The 17,122-nt window shown below is 45.4% G+C and overlaps 1 protein-coding gene across 7 annotated transcripts in view; it reads left to right on the top strand.

The window, feature by feature from the left end:
• The first annotated feature begins 440 nt into the window (after positions 1-440).
• MTUS1 (microtubule associated scaffold protein 1) overlaps positions 441-17,122 on the top strand; it is a 103,071-nt gene continuing 86,389 nt past the window's right edge. For 3 of the 7 annotated variants that reach the window (XM_028745089.2, XM_028745084.2, XM_077934297.1), the window contains exon 1: positions 441-576. The gene's annotated coding sequence lies outside the window, so the exon portion shown is untranslated. The other 4 variants (XM_028745088.2, XM_028745086.2, XM_028745087.2 and 1 more) reach the window with 4 other exon arrangements.

Here is a 17,122-nt window from a genome sequence, read left to right as displayed (position 1 = left end):
CAGAAATGCAGCCAGTAAGTCTCTCCACCTTCCTGGTCCTGTAGATGAAGCGATGAGGCATAAGCCTCACCTGGTCAAAGGCTGCCGGCTGTGTTAAAGCCACAGCAACCGAGGTGGGCGGGGGTGGGCTCTGCGGGATGCGACACCCAGGAGGATCGATCCCCAAAAGCGACACAGAACAAAGTGTGCGGGTTTTGTCCTGCGGCGTTTGAGCTCACGCGCGTCTTACTTGTTCGAGGGAGAAGGAGAGAGTCGAGATCTGGCCCCGCTCCGCTTCTGGGCCAGGTATTGAGGAATGCCGTGACGTCACCGGGGGGGAAGGAAAGGCAGGTGCTGCGGCTCCGTCGAAGAAAGGAGGCGAGGAAGGCGCTCCTCGGCTGGTCCCGGCCGGTGCTGAGCACGCGCACTGGGCGGCGAGCGGACCCAAAAAGGGGTGGGGGGAAGGGAAAGGGGAAAAAAAGAAAAGAAGAGCGCGAGAAACCCAGGAACGAGGAGTGCGCGCCCAGACACACTCGCATACCCAGCAGCTGCCCAAGGCGCGCGAGGCGAAGCGTCCCGCCGCCTCTTCTGCGGAAGGTAATAAAGCGCCACTGCAGGGCTGCTGCGCTTCGGCGGGAAGCTCGGCGAGGTGAGGGGGGCGAGGGGACGGCGGAGGAGGGAAAACTGAACGCCGCGCGTCGCTTTTGCCCTCAGGCTCCTCAAAGCTGGAAGTGTGGCGCAGCGGGTAACCGAGAGAGAGAGCGGACTCTGAGGCTGAGGGGAGTCGGTGGGGCTTTTGTGGGGCGTGAGGCGCCGCCGTTGCCCTTCGCGGGCGCCGCGGGAAAAGGTCGTGAGGGAACTTTGGGGGCGCCGCAACTTCGGCTGGGTGTCCGCGTTTCGAAAGGGCTACGGCTGTGGAGTCTGAGGCGAGATTTATAGATATATTTGTGTGTGTGGAAGAGGGTCGCTGTCAAGTTGGCGCGAGGAGCTGTGGAGAGCTTCGCTTCGCCCCCCACTCCCCCCCCCTTTCTCCGTGGCCTCCCCCATTCCGGCGGGACGCGCGGCTGGGCCAATGGGGTGCGCGGCCGCGGCGGCGGGGGTCTCCCCATTGGCCGGCGGCCTTGGCCTTCCTGCGAGTTGCTTGGACTCCGAGTTGCTCTTGCCCTTTCCTTCCCCCTGGCGTTTTGCTGCTGTTGGCGCCGGCTCTGGCTGGGCTCCGCCTCGGCCGCATTGGCCCGCCGCGATTCTGCGCCTTCTCTCCTCCCTGCGCCCGGGCGGGGGGGAGAGAGAGACACAGCTTCGCTCCTCTCTCTCTCTTTCCCCCCCCACCCGCAGCGCCACCCGCCAGCTTTAGCTTGTGCCAGGCACTTCAGGGGAAAGTTGGCAATGATGTCGCAGCTCAGGCCAAAGGGTTCTCTCTCCTGGCTGATCCCTGTTGCGCCTGCTCTGTGCTGCGAGCCCTTCTGCGAACGGGACCTGGCGCGGGCTGTCGCTGATCAGATGGGGAGAAATCGCGTTTGCGGACTCCGAAGAGTTTAGGCAACAGGCGTCCTCGTTTCGTCGCTTGAGGGCCGGTGGAGGCGTTGCCGCAGCTGACAGTAGAAAAAGCTTATTAAGTTTTTTCTTCTCTCCGAGTTTTGTGCTTGATCTTACAGAACGTGGAAGGGATGCCTGATGCCCTTAGGTAGCTGCTGAGAGGTTTATATTTCACATTTCAGACTGGTTTAAATCTCCAGTCTGAGTGTTCCTTTAAAAAGAAAGTGTGTTTCTTACATTTGGCACATCTGTAAAACCGATATCTAGTAGAATGTACATCTGGCTTTTTGGGGGGGGAAGTACCATTTGCTTTCTGTTCCTCCTTAACAATATGATACACAGATAGGTAGGCTCATAGGTGTTTCTGTTCGTTTGAAAACGCCTCTGAAGTTGAACTTGAGATGGCTTATTTCAAGACCTTATGGGTTGTTTCACCTTCCTATCTGTAAAACAGGATTACTGGTTGGTTTGTAGAATGCTTTGAAAGGATGAATGGCACCCATTACTTTGAAACATTCTTTGTGACTCCCAGCAGCCTCAGGCAGCACAAGCCAATGGCCAGGGATGGTGAGAGTTGTCATCCAGCAACATCAAGAATTTGTTATTAAGTAAAACCTTCTCGCAGCCTGAGCCTACCAAACAACATAGCAGGATGTTAATCCTAGCAGGCTTAGAATAGCATGCTATTTACGTGTGCACAATAACAACAACATTGAATGTTTATGTTCTTAATATCATGGGTTCTGCTTTGGTTTATTTGCTTTTCTCTTTTGGTTCAGGAACTTGATCGGGACAGATTTGTGAATGTCTCTTAATGGGGCCCTAGCCATAGAAATCTCTTAAGGAAGGAACAACTGTTAAGGTCCTTTAAGGCACACTGCAGTCAGAAATCTCTTTTCCTCACTCAGCCCCTCCCCTTCCCCCACAGTATTCCTGGCATCAGATTGTTCCTATGCTGCTTCCTCTCTGCTAGGCTAATGTCTAGTGTCAGGTTTTCCCATCATGGGGAGAACCACTCTAGGGCTTGTATTGAATAACCCAGTGAAAACTACCAAGTTTATAGGCTAATCCTTATATGCTGTCTGGAGGGTGACCAACAACAATACCTAACTCTCTGCTATTTCTCTCCCCTGCCCTCCCCCCCCCTCACCTCACTTGCCTAGCAGTAGACTTCTCAAGGTCTGCTGGGGCAACCAGAACTGCTGAACCAAGAGTGAAATTACCATATGTGTCTGTACTCTTAAGGTAACCAGCTTATTCTGCAGTCCAGGTGAAGCCTTTCATGGGAAAACCCATGCTGCTCTATTTTAATGCTTCAAACTCTGAAACCATCATTGAAGCAAGCGGTTGGAATGTGCATGCTTTATTGTTACAAGAGAAGCACTCAGATGCTTGTCTCCGTCGGACAGTGTCAAGTAGCACTCCAGCTTTTTTTCACATCCAGTAGAAATGTCCTTTCTTTCTCCTGTGCAGACAGTTGCATTCTCAACACTGACCTCTCTTTGGTTTGCTAAGCATTCTGCACTGCTGTGACGGTTAGTATGACAGGAATAATGATTGGACTGCAGTTCTAGAAGGACAGCTAGAGGCAGGGGATCCTTTAAACTTCTCCATTGAGGGGGAACAGTAGCTGCCCCCCCTTAAGCGAGAAGTGTGATGGAGCCAACGCCTCCCCAGCTTTGCAGCTCCCATCCTGCTCCTGCTGGTGTGCAAGCAGGAGCCGGATCAGGGCTCTCTCAGCTGGGGAGGGGGAGCACCTTAACAGAGCCCCCGCACCGCCGGGGGCTCTTTAAAACTGCTTGGTTGAGGTGAGGGTAACAGCGCGCTCCTCAGCCAAGCAGTTTAAAGAGGCAGAGGGAGGAACAAGCTGTATTAGCACCTCACTGATTCAACTTGTTTCTCCTTCTGCTGGTATGAGGGCAGACGATGGCAGTTTCATTCAGTGGTATATTGCTGGTGAAAACACTGCCTCCAGCATCTGGCTGCAGCCTGTTTCTCCCTTGGCGCTGGTAGCAGAGGGATTCAGAAGGCAGCAGCTTCACCAGCAATATACCACTGAGTGAAACTGTCATCGTAGTCTGCCCCTCATACTGGTCTTGGGCGATATATTGATATATTGCCCAGGCCTACTGAACAACTTGTTTCTCCTTCTGCTGGTATGAGGGCAGACGATGGCAGTTTCATTCAGTGGTATATTGCTGGTGAAAACACTGCCTCCAGCATCTGGCTGCAGCCTGTTTCTCCCTTGGCGCTGGTAGCAGAGGGATTCAGAAGGCAGCAGCTTCACCAGCAATATACCACTGAGTGAAACTGTCATCGTAGTCTGCCCCTCATACTGGTCTTGGGCGATATATTGATATATTGCCCAGGCCTACTGAACACCCAGCCCAAACCCCCTGATGATCTCTCCTAGCAGCTTCATATAGATGTTAAGAAGCATGAGGGAGAGGACAGAGCCCTGAGGTACCCCACAAGTGAGAGCCCAGGGGTCTGAACACTCCCCTTCCAACACCACTTTCTGGACACGGCCCAGGAGGAAGGAGCGGAACCACTGTAGAACAATGCCCCCTCAGCTCCCAACCCCTCTAGATGGTCCAGAAGGATGTCATGGTCACTGGTGTCAGAGGTCACTGAGAGATCCAGCAGAACTAGGAAACAGCTTTCACCTCTGTCCCTAGCCCACTGGAGATCATCGACCAGCGCATCCAAGGCAGTTTCAGTCCTGTGATGAGGCCTGAACCCTGATTGGAAGGGATCCAAATGGTCCACATCCTCCAGAGATGCCTGGAATTGTTCAGTAACCGCCTGCTCAATTACCTTGCCCAAGAATGGAAGATTTGAGACTGGACTATAATTGGCCATGATGGCTGGGTCCAAAGATGTTTTTTTAAAGAAGTGTGTCTGGGAAGACTCTCTCTCACAGAGGGAAGCATTCACCACCCCACAAGGCCCATTGCCCAACCCTCCCTGGCTTGCTTTTATGAGCCAGGATGGGCAAGGGTCAAGGAGACAGGTGGGCGGTTTCACTTGTTTAAGCAGCCTGTCCAAATCCTCAGAGGTAACTGATTGAAATTGATCCCATACAACCTGACTAGTCAGAGCTCTGGCACTCTCTCAGCCCTGCCCCTATGGTGGGGTCTGAGTGATTTTATCTGCGAAAAACTTTGCCAAGTCACCACAGGAGATATTGGGGTCCTCACTGGACCCCAATGGTAAATGTGGATCCTTTAAACTCTGGACCACCTGGAGGAGTCTCCTGGAACTATTTTCCACAGATGCAATAGAGGCAGTGAAGAAGGTCCTCTTCACCATTGATATCACCACTTGGTAGGCTTGACATTGAGCTCTAACCTGTGTTTGGTCTGATTCAGAGTGGGTTTTCCACCACTGGTGCTCTAGCTGTCTCAACAGTTGTTTCATCGCCCTTAGCTCTGGGGGAAACCATGGAGCCATCCGGGCTCCATGCAATTTGGAGAGGGCACTTCGGAGCCAGACAGTCGATAGCCCTGGTTAGCTCTGCATTCCAGAGGATCACCAGGGCACCAGCTGAAAGGCCATCAGAGTTACTTTCTCAAGCTAAAACTGACACACACAGTTGGTATAAACGTTTGTAATAAAGCTGTCTAAAGATCAGTAGTCATCAACCTGGTTAGACATGAGATGCACCTTTTCAGTTTTTAAAGGTCTTTTTCTCTTATCCTTTCTCGCCCCTATCTATCTTTTCCTTTGAATTTTTTTATTTGGTGCAGGAGAACCCAAACCAAAAACGGTTGGTGCCACCAACTGTGGCTGCAACCCACGAATTGAATGTCAGTAGTCTGCTAAAATGTTCCCAAGTAATTGCTTTGAAAGGTTAGTAAAGTTTTTTACTTGGAAGAACAAGTTCATTTTTTAAAATGTCCAGTGGTCAGGGATGATGGGATTGGAAATCCAATGACCATCTGGAGTGCAGCAGGCTCCTCATTCATGCTCAAGTGCTTCAGTGGGAAGCATGCAAAAAAGAAGCCATTGCCATTATTTCAATTCTTGAAATAATTCAAGAATTATTTTATAGTGTGTAATGTACTTAAATTAAATACATACCCTTTTCATGTCAAAATGGTTGAAGCTGGCATTGCACCGATAATTTTAACCTCAGTGGTTGATGGTAAAAGTACAAAGGGGCATGGTGAAGAAGAGGTTGTAATTGGAGGAGTCATGCCCAGTTAATTTTTTGTCCATCTTGTCAGTAGCTGCCAGTCCAGGTACTTATTCTCAGAGTAATCTGTTATTAGTTACTTACTGTGGCCTTTAGCTAGAATACCCAGGACAGGTGTTTTCTTGTGGGAAAACTTGGCCAGCAATGAAATGTTTGTTTTGTTCGTGTTTATTCCATGAACTAAGCATTAAACCTTAGGTGTGTTGTGTTTTCTTCAACAAGAGCAGGCATCATTTGGGTTGCTTAGTTGCCTCTTTTCTAAAAGTGGATATAATTGGAGAAAATAATTATTGCATTGCAGAAAATAATTACGGCATTGGACAAAATGTTGGTTAGGTGTAGGAATCCTTGTCTTTCTCAATCCTTCTCCCCCCAACCCTGCCCTCTTTTTGTGGTATTTCCCTTCCTCTCAGTCAGGGACCGTAACCTTGACCTGAGAGAAACCTCCATCAAAGCATAACTGGATTAGCCACACAGTTTAAAGCCTGCCTCTTTTTTTTTAATGCAGAGAATTTAGCATGTTGTGGCTTGCTAGTTACTATACTGTAATGTGTTTTGTGACTACCCAGGTTTCCAATAAAGATGGGGAACAGTAGAATGTTTTAAGAGCATGGGTTTTGAGGCATGCAGAGATGTGCTGGAGTCTTGCATTAGCTAAATCTTACAGTGGTGGATGATGTATCAAGACAGGAGTGGGTCTCCCAAGAGCATACCTGTAGGTGTCAAAGTTGTAAAGAAGTCTTGGCGATTATTTCTTCTAATTTCCAATACTGTGGTAACACTAGTCTGTGAAAGAACAACAACAACAAGCCATAGGAAATGTTGGATGTTTCTGTTTGTTGACGGATTCCTTTGTAATAAAGGAAGAAAATCAGTGGTATGAACATGGAAGTTTAAATACTGCAATTCAAAACACTCGTGTAATTAAGTATCACGCCTCTCAACTTGTGATGTGGTTAAGGTCATCTAGCTTTGGAAAGATGCTCAGTAGTTTCAAATGCTTATACTTTTGTTTCTATTTATACAATACACTGCTGGCAAAAAGAGGGGGACTGGAAAGGGCATTCACGTTGAAATCTGATACCGTTGCACTGTGGTCAAGGAAAGGTGGTGTGTGAATGATTTCTTGAGGTTCATTGAAAAATGAAAGGATTTTAAAAAATGCTTTTTAGAACCAAGTATGCCTCAAGCAATCAATGGCCCACTAAAGAAATGTACAGGACAAACTCGACTGCTTGGAATGAGCTGATGAAATCCCTAAGTGCTTTGCTTTGGTATGTTGGCATATAAAGTGCCACTGGGTTAAACGTTTTCCAGGCATCACTTGTAAAGTTATTGGAAAAAAATCAGGTTACATTATAACAGATGTTTAATAAACCTTCATTGCAGAATGTATGCACCAATGAACAGATTGTGTTAAGGTAGGAAAAAATATGAATCTCTCTCTCACTCACTCACTCACTCAGATCTTAATAGTTTTATTTGCTATTTGTATGGGAAACCTATGTTCAAGTTTTAGTCGTACAGAACATTTCCTTTCCTCTCTTGCCTTAAAAAATGAAAGTTAATTGGTGAGCTGTCTGTGAGACTGCAAGCCTAAGCATGTGTGCTTGGAAATGAGCCCCATTGAAAGCACTGGGACTTGGTTCTGACTAAGCAAGTTTCTTCTGCGTTTGACAGAAAGAAACAACTGAAGTATTTGCATGAGCTATTTGCCTTTTTGATTGAACCTATGAATATGTAAAGTTAGTTGATGATGATGGATGCATTCCAGGGGTTTGGAAGCTACATTTCTCCAATGAGTAAGTAAAAATCTACCTAAATTTTCTGCTTCAATTGTAGTGTGTGATCTGTTCAACTACAGTAATCAGTTGTAACTGGTTGAGTACAAGGTGTGGGTTTGGGAGATTATTTTTTTTTAAGCTGTGGTATCGTGGAAAAGCTTTTGACTGTGTTGTGCTTTAATGACTGAAGCTTCTGGAATTGGAAATTTAACTGTACTTGTATTTTTTTTTTTAATGTCTTTCAACAAATATCTCCAACATTTTGTGCAGGGCAGTTCCAAACAGGAATACAGCATTTCAGCTTATTTGCTGCTGAACTTCAGGGTGGTATAGTAGTCACAAGCTGGGCACTTCCCCAATTCTTGGAGACTTCACAGTGAATACTTTTTAACAAGTTGAAACTCATACTGGTGTTTCCATTTGAAACCGAGGCAACTTTTCATAGTCAGCTCCGGAGTACTCTCATTTCTTTGGGTGCACAGGATTAGGTAGAACCACTTTGGTAAAGAAAGCTTGCTTACAACAACTCCATGGATTTATTTCACTTGCATGAAGCTGTTGATTAAGAACAATAACCTTCATTGTGGGTTGAGGCTTTTGCCTGAATGTGTGAACTACATGTCATGGAAAGTATGATGAAAGATTTGTGTCGTTGGTTCGTTTACTTTAACGCATGCAATTTTCCATGATGAATATGCAGATGTGAACTCTCAGATTTTTACAGAAGAAGCTGATGTCAGTCATAAATTATGGTTAGCAGATTGCATCTTGTAGATCAATGCTTGAGGAGAGCACTGTACTAAGAAAACATTCTGACATTGAAGCTGCATAATGGGTTATGCTGTTTTGTTGTAGGAAGCTACTTCTCTGTGATGGGATGGAGTTATTGACTGCAAAACGATTGCTTGAAGTTAATGGGATAATGCCCCAGAAATGATTACGTATTTACCACTGGTGAAATTTCATGTTGCTAGAGTAATCTTCAAGTCACGTGGGGCAAGGAGAGATGACATGATTGGTGTGGAGGTTAACTTTGGAACTCTAGAATTCCCTTAAGGGCACTTTCTTGAGTGATGGAAAGTGTCCTTCGGGATTTGGAATGGTATGGAATGTTAATGAGGGGGAAATGGCTGTCTTTTGCTTACTCAATCAATATAGGTTAGCCTTGCATTCTTGCATTGCAGACTGGGGGAATTGAAACATTGATCCACACATTGCTTTTAAACGTAAGAAGAGCCTGCTGCACCAGGCCAGTGGCTCATCTAGTCCAGCATCTGGTTTTCACACTTTCCAACCAGATGCCTGTGGGAAACCTGCAAGCAGGATTGGGGACAAGAGCATTCTCGCCTCCTGCAGTTTCCAGCAAACAGGTATTCAGAAGCATTACTGCTCCAACTGTGGAGGCAGAGCATAGCCATCATAGCTAGCAGTCATCTATGACCGTCTCTTCCATGAATTTGTCAAATTCTCCATTAAAGCCACATGTTCCCATTCATCCTTCATTTAAAGTCCAAAGGGCTGAGAGCCAAATTGCATGACAGCTGAGAGGTATGTGTGACTGGGAGATGAAGCCATTTCTATGTACATACTATATATTTAGATAAGCATGTCAAATGTGCACAAAGTTCTTGTTATCCTTGTTAAGAACCTTAAGAGTCATGACTTAATATATACAGAAAATAAATTGTATAATGTGGTAACTATACAGGGACGCAGGTGGCGCTGTGGGTTAAAGCCTCAGCGCCTAGGACTTGCTGATCGAAAGGTCGGCGGTTCGAATCCCTGCGGCGGGGTGCGCTCCTGTCGTTCGGTCCCAGCGCCTGCCAACCTAGCAGTTCGAAAGCACCTTCGGGTGCAAGTAGATAAATAGGGACCGCTTACTAGCGGGAAGGTAAACGGTGTTCCGTGTGCTGCGCTGGCTTGCCAGAGCAGCGATGTCACGCTGGCCACGTGACCCGGAAGTGTCTGCGGACAGCACTGGCTCCCGGCCTATAGAGTGAGATGAGCGCACAACCCTAGAGTCTGGCAAGACTGGCCCGTACGGGCAGGGGTACCTTTACCTTTATACAGTGGTACCTCGGGTTATAGACGCTTCAGGTTACAGACTCCACTAACCCAGAAATAGTACCTCAGGTTAAGAACTTTGCTTCAGGATGAGAACAGAAATCGTGCTCCGGCGACAGCGGGAGGCCCCATTAGCTAAAGTGGTGCCTCAGGTTAAGAACAGTTTCAGGTTACGAACGGACCTCCGGAACGAATTAAGTTCTTAACCTGAGGTACCACTGTATCAACATCTCATTGCACTATTGCTTGGACTACATCTGATAACTTCTTTTTTAAAAAATCCATCTTAGCTATTGGCAGTTCTTGGTTGCTTCCATTCATGTGATAACATAGTAGTGACTGCTATAAGAGAGCACTATGTTTTCCCATTTATTTTCTTGTTGGGAATCACTTTTAATATAAGCAGAGTGTTTGGTACTATTATTCCTGTTTCACCCAGGAACAATTTGCCTCCCAAATCCCATGCTTTGCCAAAGGAAATGAAAATGTTTTCATTTCCCAGTGCTTTTTCAGACAAGACTAATTACTCAGAATGGTTGTAATTCGCACTTCAAACATCCAAAGACCTCTCTTCATATCCCAGAAAAGTGCAGATTATGAGAAGAGGGCCTTTCCTCATTACTTCTCTGCAGGAAGCATACCTAGCTGTAAGTAGGGTATGGTGGTGATGATCAGTCCCACCATGGAGACATAGCATAAAGACATTGACATGCTTTAATGGGGAACAGCTTGTTGAAGGTTGCAGGTTCAACCCTTGGCATCTACCACTGAAGGAGTCAGACTGTGGAAAGACCTGTGTATGAGATCCTTGGGAAGACTGAACACCTTTGAAGAAGCGGGATTGTAACTTGATGACAGTGAAGGTATGAACGAACCTGTCAAATTGCACGCATGGCTTGCAATACAGTGCAATTAGAGTTGTAGTTCACACTTTCAGCTGACAGTGTTTAGCTGCTGAGAAATGCAGCAATGGTATACCAACCCAGAGGCCCTAACTACACTTTGCATATGCATGCATGTAACAAATGCCCAGTGGCTGCTTTCTCATCAGGTGGGAGATTTGGAGCAGATAAAAATGACACTTATCCTTTCCGTGCACACTGCTTCTGAACCCAAGCCACTTCCCCCTGCTTAGTTTCATTTTTTTAAAATAATGGTAGCACACTTACTGTACTGTATTGAATAATAAACAAATCAGTTCAGAACAAAAACTTTAAACTCGGTGATAAATAGCTTTCTATTAAAAAAAAAAAAAGGGCTAGGAGACAGATGCAGACCAAAAAAAGCATATTAGCAGGATTCCATTTGCCTCATACACAGAAGAGCCATTCACCAAGCTCTTTAGTCTTCCCAACCGGAAGAGCTGTGCATGTCCCTAACACATTCCTCTTGTCTCTACTCCTTTTCCCTTCATTTCCTGACTGAAACCCCCATCGCATTAGGAGAAGGAACTAAGACCAGAGCCGTAGCAATGGGGGGGGGGGGCTAGCCAGGTTTTTTGCCCCGGGTGAAGCCTCCAGAGGGGTGCCACTGAGGCTCCCAACCCATGTGTGTGTGTGTACACAAATGCATGTGGGGAGCCCAGCGATGTAGCTAGCCGCTTGGGTTCCTAGTGCGGGGGTGTGTGTCTTGCAGCTGGGGGCGGGGTGAGCCACCTATGAGGGCGGGGCGAGCCTCTCTGCTGCTTGGAGCCTCTTCGCTGCCTCCCCCTCAGCTGTAGGGTGGCTGAGGGAGAGGCAGCATAGGCAGAGGCAAGTCCCATGCTGCTGTTTCAGGCAGCGCAGAACCTGCAGGTGCCTAAGTCACTGTGTCACTCCTAAAAAGTTCCGTGAGCCTATATTTTTTTTTAAAAAAATCATTTTGTCACCCTCCCTCAGTGATGACAGCTGGGGCAGACTGCACCCCCTGCACCCACTCCCTCTGCCACTGGGGGGGCCACATTGGGTCTTTGACCCAGGTGAAAATAAGCCTAGTTTCGCCCCTAAGAACTATATAGACCCTCTCCAACCTTGTATTCCAAGCTCAGTGCAAAATAGTTTCGTAAAATTATAAGGGAGGGGGCAATCCGTGTTGCTGCAACCTTTTAGCCAAGTTTTATTCATGTTTTAATTTGAAAATAGTGGAATTCCTTGTCTGAATTCTTGTGACACTTGTTGAAAAATTGTAAAAGGGGGTAAGTAATAGCCAAATATAAACTGGATAACTTTTTGTTGATTTTTTTTAAAAAAAATGTTTCCCCATGAGCCGTATTTCCAGTTCCTGAATTTCCAATTTTTCACGCTTGTTGGCTAGTTCCCTTCTTGCTTCAAGAGTAATGGTGGAATTATTCTTAATTCATAGGGAAGGTATCCAAAGTCTTGTCATTAGCTATGCCCCAGTTTCACTGTTAATACAGCACTTTCCTGTACTACTGTTTCTCCCTCCTGCCCTCAAATCTTATTCTAATTTAAGTGCCATTCTATTTTAGTCAGCTGTTGTGTTGGTGCTCCTGCTCACTTTTGAATGGCTACAAAGTCTCTAAAGTGATGCCAGCTTGCTATCAACAGAGGTGAAGTGTTCGTGCAAGATTCAAGTATTCTTCTCTGAAAAAGTATACTAGCTGCTTTGTGTTAATCCTGTGTGTCAGCAGTTCAGTGTTTGTTGGACAGGTTGGGAATGAATAAGGGTGAACAAGCTGAGGCTTGAGCGGGACAAGATGGAAGTACAGTGGACGCTCGGGTTGTGAATATGATCTGTGCAGGATGCACATTTGCAACCCGCAGCTTTCGCAACCTGCAGCAGCGCATCTGCGCACTCACAGGTTGTGATTCGGTGCTTCTGTGCATGCGCAAAGCATGATTTAGCGCCTCTGTGCATGTGCAACCGCCGAAACCCAGAAGTAACCTGTTCCGGTACTTGCTGGTTTCGACAGTTCGTAACCTGAAAAAACACAACCTGAAGCGCCTGTAACCTGAGGTGTGACTGTACCGTGTGTCAAGAAGACAACTGATGAGGATGGAGTTGCACTTCCTTAAGCTAAGGATCAAGTCCATAGCTTAGGGTCCTTCTGAGCTGAACACAGGTGGTGTCTGTTGCTAGGTGTGCCTTGTACCCATCTAGGTTAGTACACCTGATATCTCCCTATCTAGAGACATTGGACCTTGCCCTAGTCATTGCCAGGTACTGTAATGTACTCAGGGGTGTCAACAGGACTTTTGCCTCCAGACTGTATGTCATTTGGGTCCTATGCCCCACTCTCAAACAAGACACAAATTTGCATAGTTTTTATTCACTTTTGTGGTTGAGTTGGAGCAGGGTTTTCCCCCTCACTTCTCCCTGGCCAAATGGCTTAGGTGAGGCAATTCCCAGGAAATACTATGCTACTAATGTGAACTTGTAGCATATGTTGTGTTGTTGCATTGCCCATTTTACTTTCCAACAGATGTATATTTAGAACATTAAAACAAGGGTGTCTCCCAGCAAAGCAGTTTCTACATCGCCTGGAGTAGCTCAGTTGGTAGAGCGCAAGACTCCTAATCTCAGAGTCGTGGGTTTGAGTCCTGCGTTGGGTAAAAGGTTCCTGCACTGCAGGGGGTTGGACTAGATGACCCTCCTGGCCCCTTCCAACTCTACAGTTATGTGATTCTACTAGCACAAGGTTTTCCGCTTGCTCCTTTCCCTGTGTGCCTCTGCATCCTTCCCAAATGTGTTGTGGAGGATTAGAGGAACCCCTGAAACAGATTTAGGTAGGTGAGTGGGTTCTATTGCGCAACAAAAAGTCCTTGTGCTAGAGGAACTTCTTTGGATAGTGCTCAATGCTTTTTAAAAATACTCAGTTGTAGGCTTCCTGCATATTTAGAAAGTCTATATGAGGAGGAGAAATAGGAAACTTGGGAAATGTGCAGTGAGTGCATGTCTGCTGAGCATTTTCAGTATTATGAACAGGATCCTTTTAAATATGGCCAGGATCCAAAGTAATATGAAATTACGTAGCTGAGTGAGCCAGAGATGGCTTTAGAATTATTGACGAATAGTAGCCCTCAATTCTTTTGTATGGTGAACAATTCTGAAATGGAGTGGGGTTCAAATAAGGGAAAACATTCCACAGGGCTAGTGCAATCTTATTGTAAACATTTTTTACTCATACATTTGTGTTTGGCATATTATCCTATGAAGTGTAAGTATACCCACTAGGAGTACAAATTAACATCTGGTAGACTGCATTTCAGTACATGCCTGGTGGGTACAATTTTTTATTTAAAATATTTATAAGTCACTTTTTAGCCTCACAAGATAACTTCCATACTATATTCAAATGCAAAACAACAAATAACCAGAAAATAGAAGTAGTAAAACGATCCATAATAATATTTGCTAGTAGTATTGCAACATAAAGGTAGCTGATGGTATCAACAAGGCTTAGTTGCTAATTTTGGTGCTAGAGGATCACTGCAAATGGAAACTGGTATCTCTGTGATATCACACTGGCATTTGCTTCATTTTGAATATTGGGAAGCTAACTAAACTAAAACCAGCAGCAAGGCACTATTGCAGTCACATCGAGCTAATTTCTTAGGCTAGGTATATTGATGAGAGAACACTTCTGTAGAAGGTCATTCAATAACACTAGTGTAAGTTATATTTAGCACTTGTGTACAGTATAACAGACTCTGGTTAGAGTAAAGCTACTATTAATACTACCCAGTTATTTATGTACAACATGAGGGGACAACCGTTGTAGAGAGAGGAAGCTTGTAACATCACCAGTTCTCTCCCAATACAAATTGCAGGTATGTTTCTCTCCTTCACTCCCAAATCCAGACCTACCCCCATTCCAGGTTCCTGAACTGGACCCTTCTCTGCACCAACAATTTGGGCAAGAAAAAGTTTGCACTTGGCCCATAAACAATGACAGAGGTAATTTGGCCCTGATTTAAGAACCACTTAAGGAGTTCCTTTGTCAGCATGATTGTGTAGCTGTGGAACACCCCTATTAAATTGTAATAAACTAAACTGGTTGAGCAGGTTTGCTGCCGTCTTCCATTTACAAAGTCGTGCTTCTAAACTTGTTGCAAGCAGTTCTTATCCACACGAATTGCTTTTATGAAGGATTTTTGTAAAAAATTTTTTTACAAAATTGTTGCAGTGTGATGTGCTTCCTGTTGAGGATTCCAGCTGCTCCTTTGAATTCTCCTCCTCCTCTGATTTCGCAGTAGCTCTGTATCTTATCCCTATCCTTGCTTTTCATTGCATGTATTTTGTGGCCATTGAACGCTGTTGGTCCTTATTTTACCTATTTGGGAGTGAGTCCCCCTTTTAGTTTTTTCTAAACTTTTTTTCTTTTTCATGTGCAAAGCTTGGGATTCTCCAGAGGCTGCTGGTATTTCCATCACTACCAATAGTAAAATGGATCCTGATAATTAGCTTTTCTTTGCTGTAGGATGTTTGGGTAAGGTGTTCATGGGATACGTTAGCAAAATATAAGTTTTAGGCCATATCTGTGCTATAAACCTAAATTTGCTGAATAGGCCCAGTACTTCTCCTATCTCACACTCAAGAGTTCTGTGAACCTCAATTAATTGAGAATGGTTAATGGCCTGCCATGGGACGCGGGTGGCGCTGTGGGTAAAAGCCTCAGCGCCTAGGGCTTGCCGATCGAAAGGTCAGCGGTTCGAATCCCCGCAGCGGGGTGCGCTCCTGTTGCTTGGTCCCAGTGCCTGCCAACCTAGCAGTTCGAAAGCACCCCCAGGTGCAAGTAGATAAATAGTGACCGCTTACTAGCGGGAAGGTAAACGGCGTTTCCGTGTGCGGCTCTGGCTCGCCAGAGCAGCGATGTCACGCTGGCCACGTGACCCGGAAGTGTCTGTGGACAGCGCTGGCCCCCGGCCTCTTGAGTGAGATGGGCGCACAACCCTAGAGTCTGTCAAGACTGGCCCGTACGGGCAGGGGTACCTTTACCTTTACCTTTAATGGCCTGCCACACACTTCCTTTGGTACCCTACTGCCTTCAGTTGCAGTAGAGAGGATGGTATTGAGGATGCTGTCCATTCACCAGTGATTCAGTTGCAGGTCCAATCAGCTTCTGAAGAAGAAATTGGGAGAGGGGGGAGGGAGAGGGACCATCTTGTCCTCTGCCAAAGGCAGCAAAATGTATTTATTCGCTCGCTCTCTGTGTATGCATACCATGAAGCAGACCTTTGTCCCATTATTATTATTATTAATAATAATAATAATAACGATACAAATACCCAACACAGAGACTAATGCATAATGTACTGTAAACATATTGCAATGTAATTTTGTGTCATTGTTCAGTTGAATGTTTATATTAAATACCCAAGCAGCCCTAACCACTTTGAGAGGATAGTTGAAGTATAGCATCCTCTTAATATGTCTGTTTTCATTCAATTTGAGATTTGTATATATTGAACAGGTAGCAATTATGTAGAAATCCTTTCTGTTCAATGGGATTACAGGGGTAAGAGTATACTAGAGATAATTCCAAACCGGATGCTGAGATTTGTTTGTAGTTGGCAGGAGTCTTATTTTCTACAGTGAGAAAGCAAAGCTGAAATTCTATTAGTTTACACTCTTGTTCTTTAAGTTAAGGCATTTTTATAGTGAAGTCCAAGACTCTGTATCAAGAAAGAATTTATTTCAAAGCAAGTGTGTTTAAGGTCACAGCTCTGGTTGGTATGTCTACAAGATTATTATTTTTTAATGTTGCAAGGAGAAATTGGTGTAAAACAGCATTTTCCAATAATGTGTAGTTGTAGCTTAAAACCTTGCCGTTTAAAAAAGGACTTTCAACTCTTGAAAGCATTGCATCCTATGCATAATAACATGCAGAAATAGGCATACTTCTGAAAGTGCTAGTGTCATAACTCTCTCCTTGGATAAAACTTTATTGGTTTCTAAGGTCTGCTCTGTGCCACTAAACTACTATGTATAGTTCCCTCCTCTCTCGATTCAAAGGTTTTTTTTTGCAAATCATGCTCCCTGTCAGTTGCTAAGCAACATGGAATGCTAATAGCTTATAGCTCCTCCCACAGCTGAATGGCTAACCAGTTGCTCACTTTGACAAGCTGTGCTTTCCTTTTACTGTAAGTAAAGTTGTAGGGCTAGCAGGATATGTATGTGCCAGTGCCCTTCAAAAGCCACGGAAGGCTTGGCAAGAGCAGAGCAGTGCACTGCTGGCAAACAACTAGCTCTTGATGCCTGGTTGGCAGCAAGTCCCAGGAAAATCGTTCGGCTGGGAAAAAGTTACTAAACTCTGCCCTGTTACTGTTGAACTGATCTTTGAATGCAGCACTCGCATGACAGGAGCCTTTGTGAAAAGTCTGCATTTTTCCTTTTGTCTTAATGGATGCTAGGAACTGAATCCGCATACCGCTGCACAAACATGGTGAGTGCCTTACTGCATTTATTTTAGTTCGCGAGGAAACTGAAGTTTATTCCAAATGCAAAACATTGGGGTTTTTTAAGCGCTAAAAGTTGGAATGATTTTCTTGCATCTGGTTCATCTTATGAGAACTTTGTTTTGGGCAAGAGAATAAATTCTTACTATTTTTTTTATTGTGCA

This window comes from Podarcis muralis, chromosome 9 (genome assembly GCF_964188315.1).
Source record: "Podarcis muralis chromosome 9, rPodMur119.hap1.1, whole genome shotgun sequence".
Taxonomy (NCBI): Eukaryota; Metazoa; Chordata; class Lepidosauria; order Squamata; family Lacertidae; genus Podarcis; species Podarcis muralis.
This window is presented reverse-complemented; position numbering and strand designations above follow the sequence as displayed.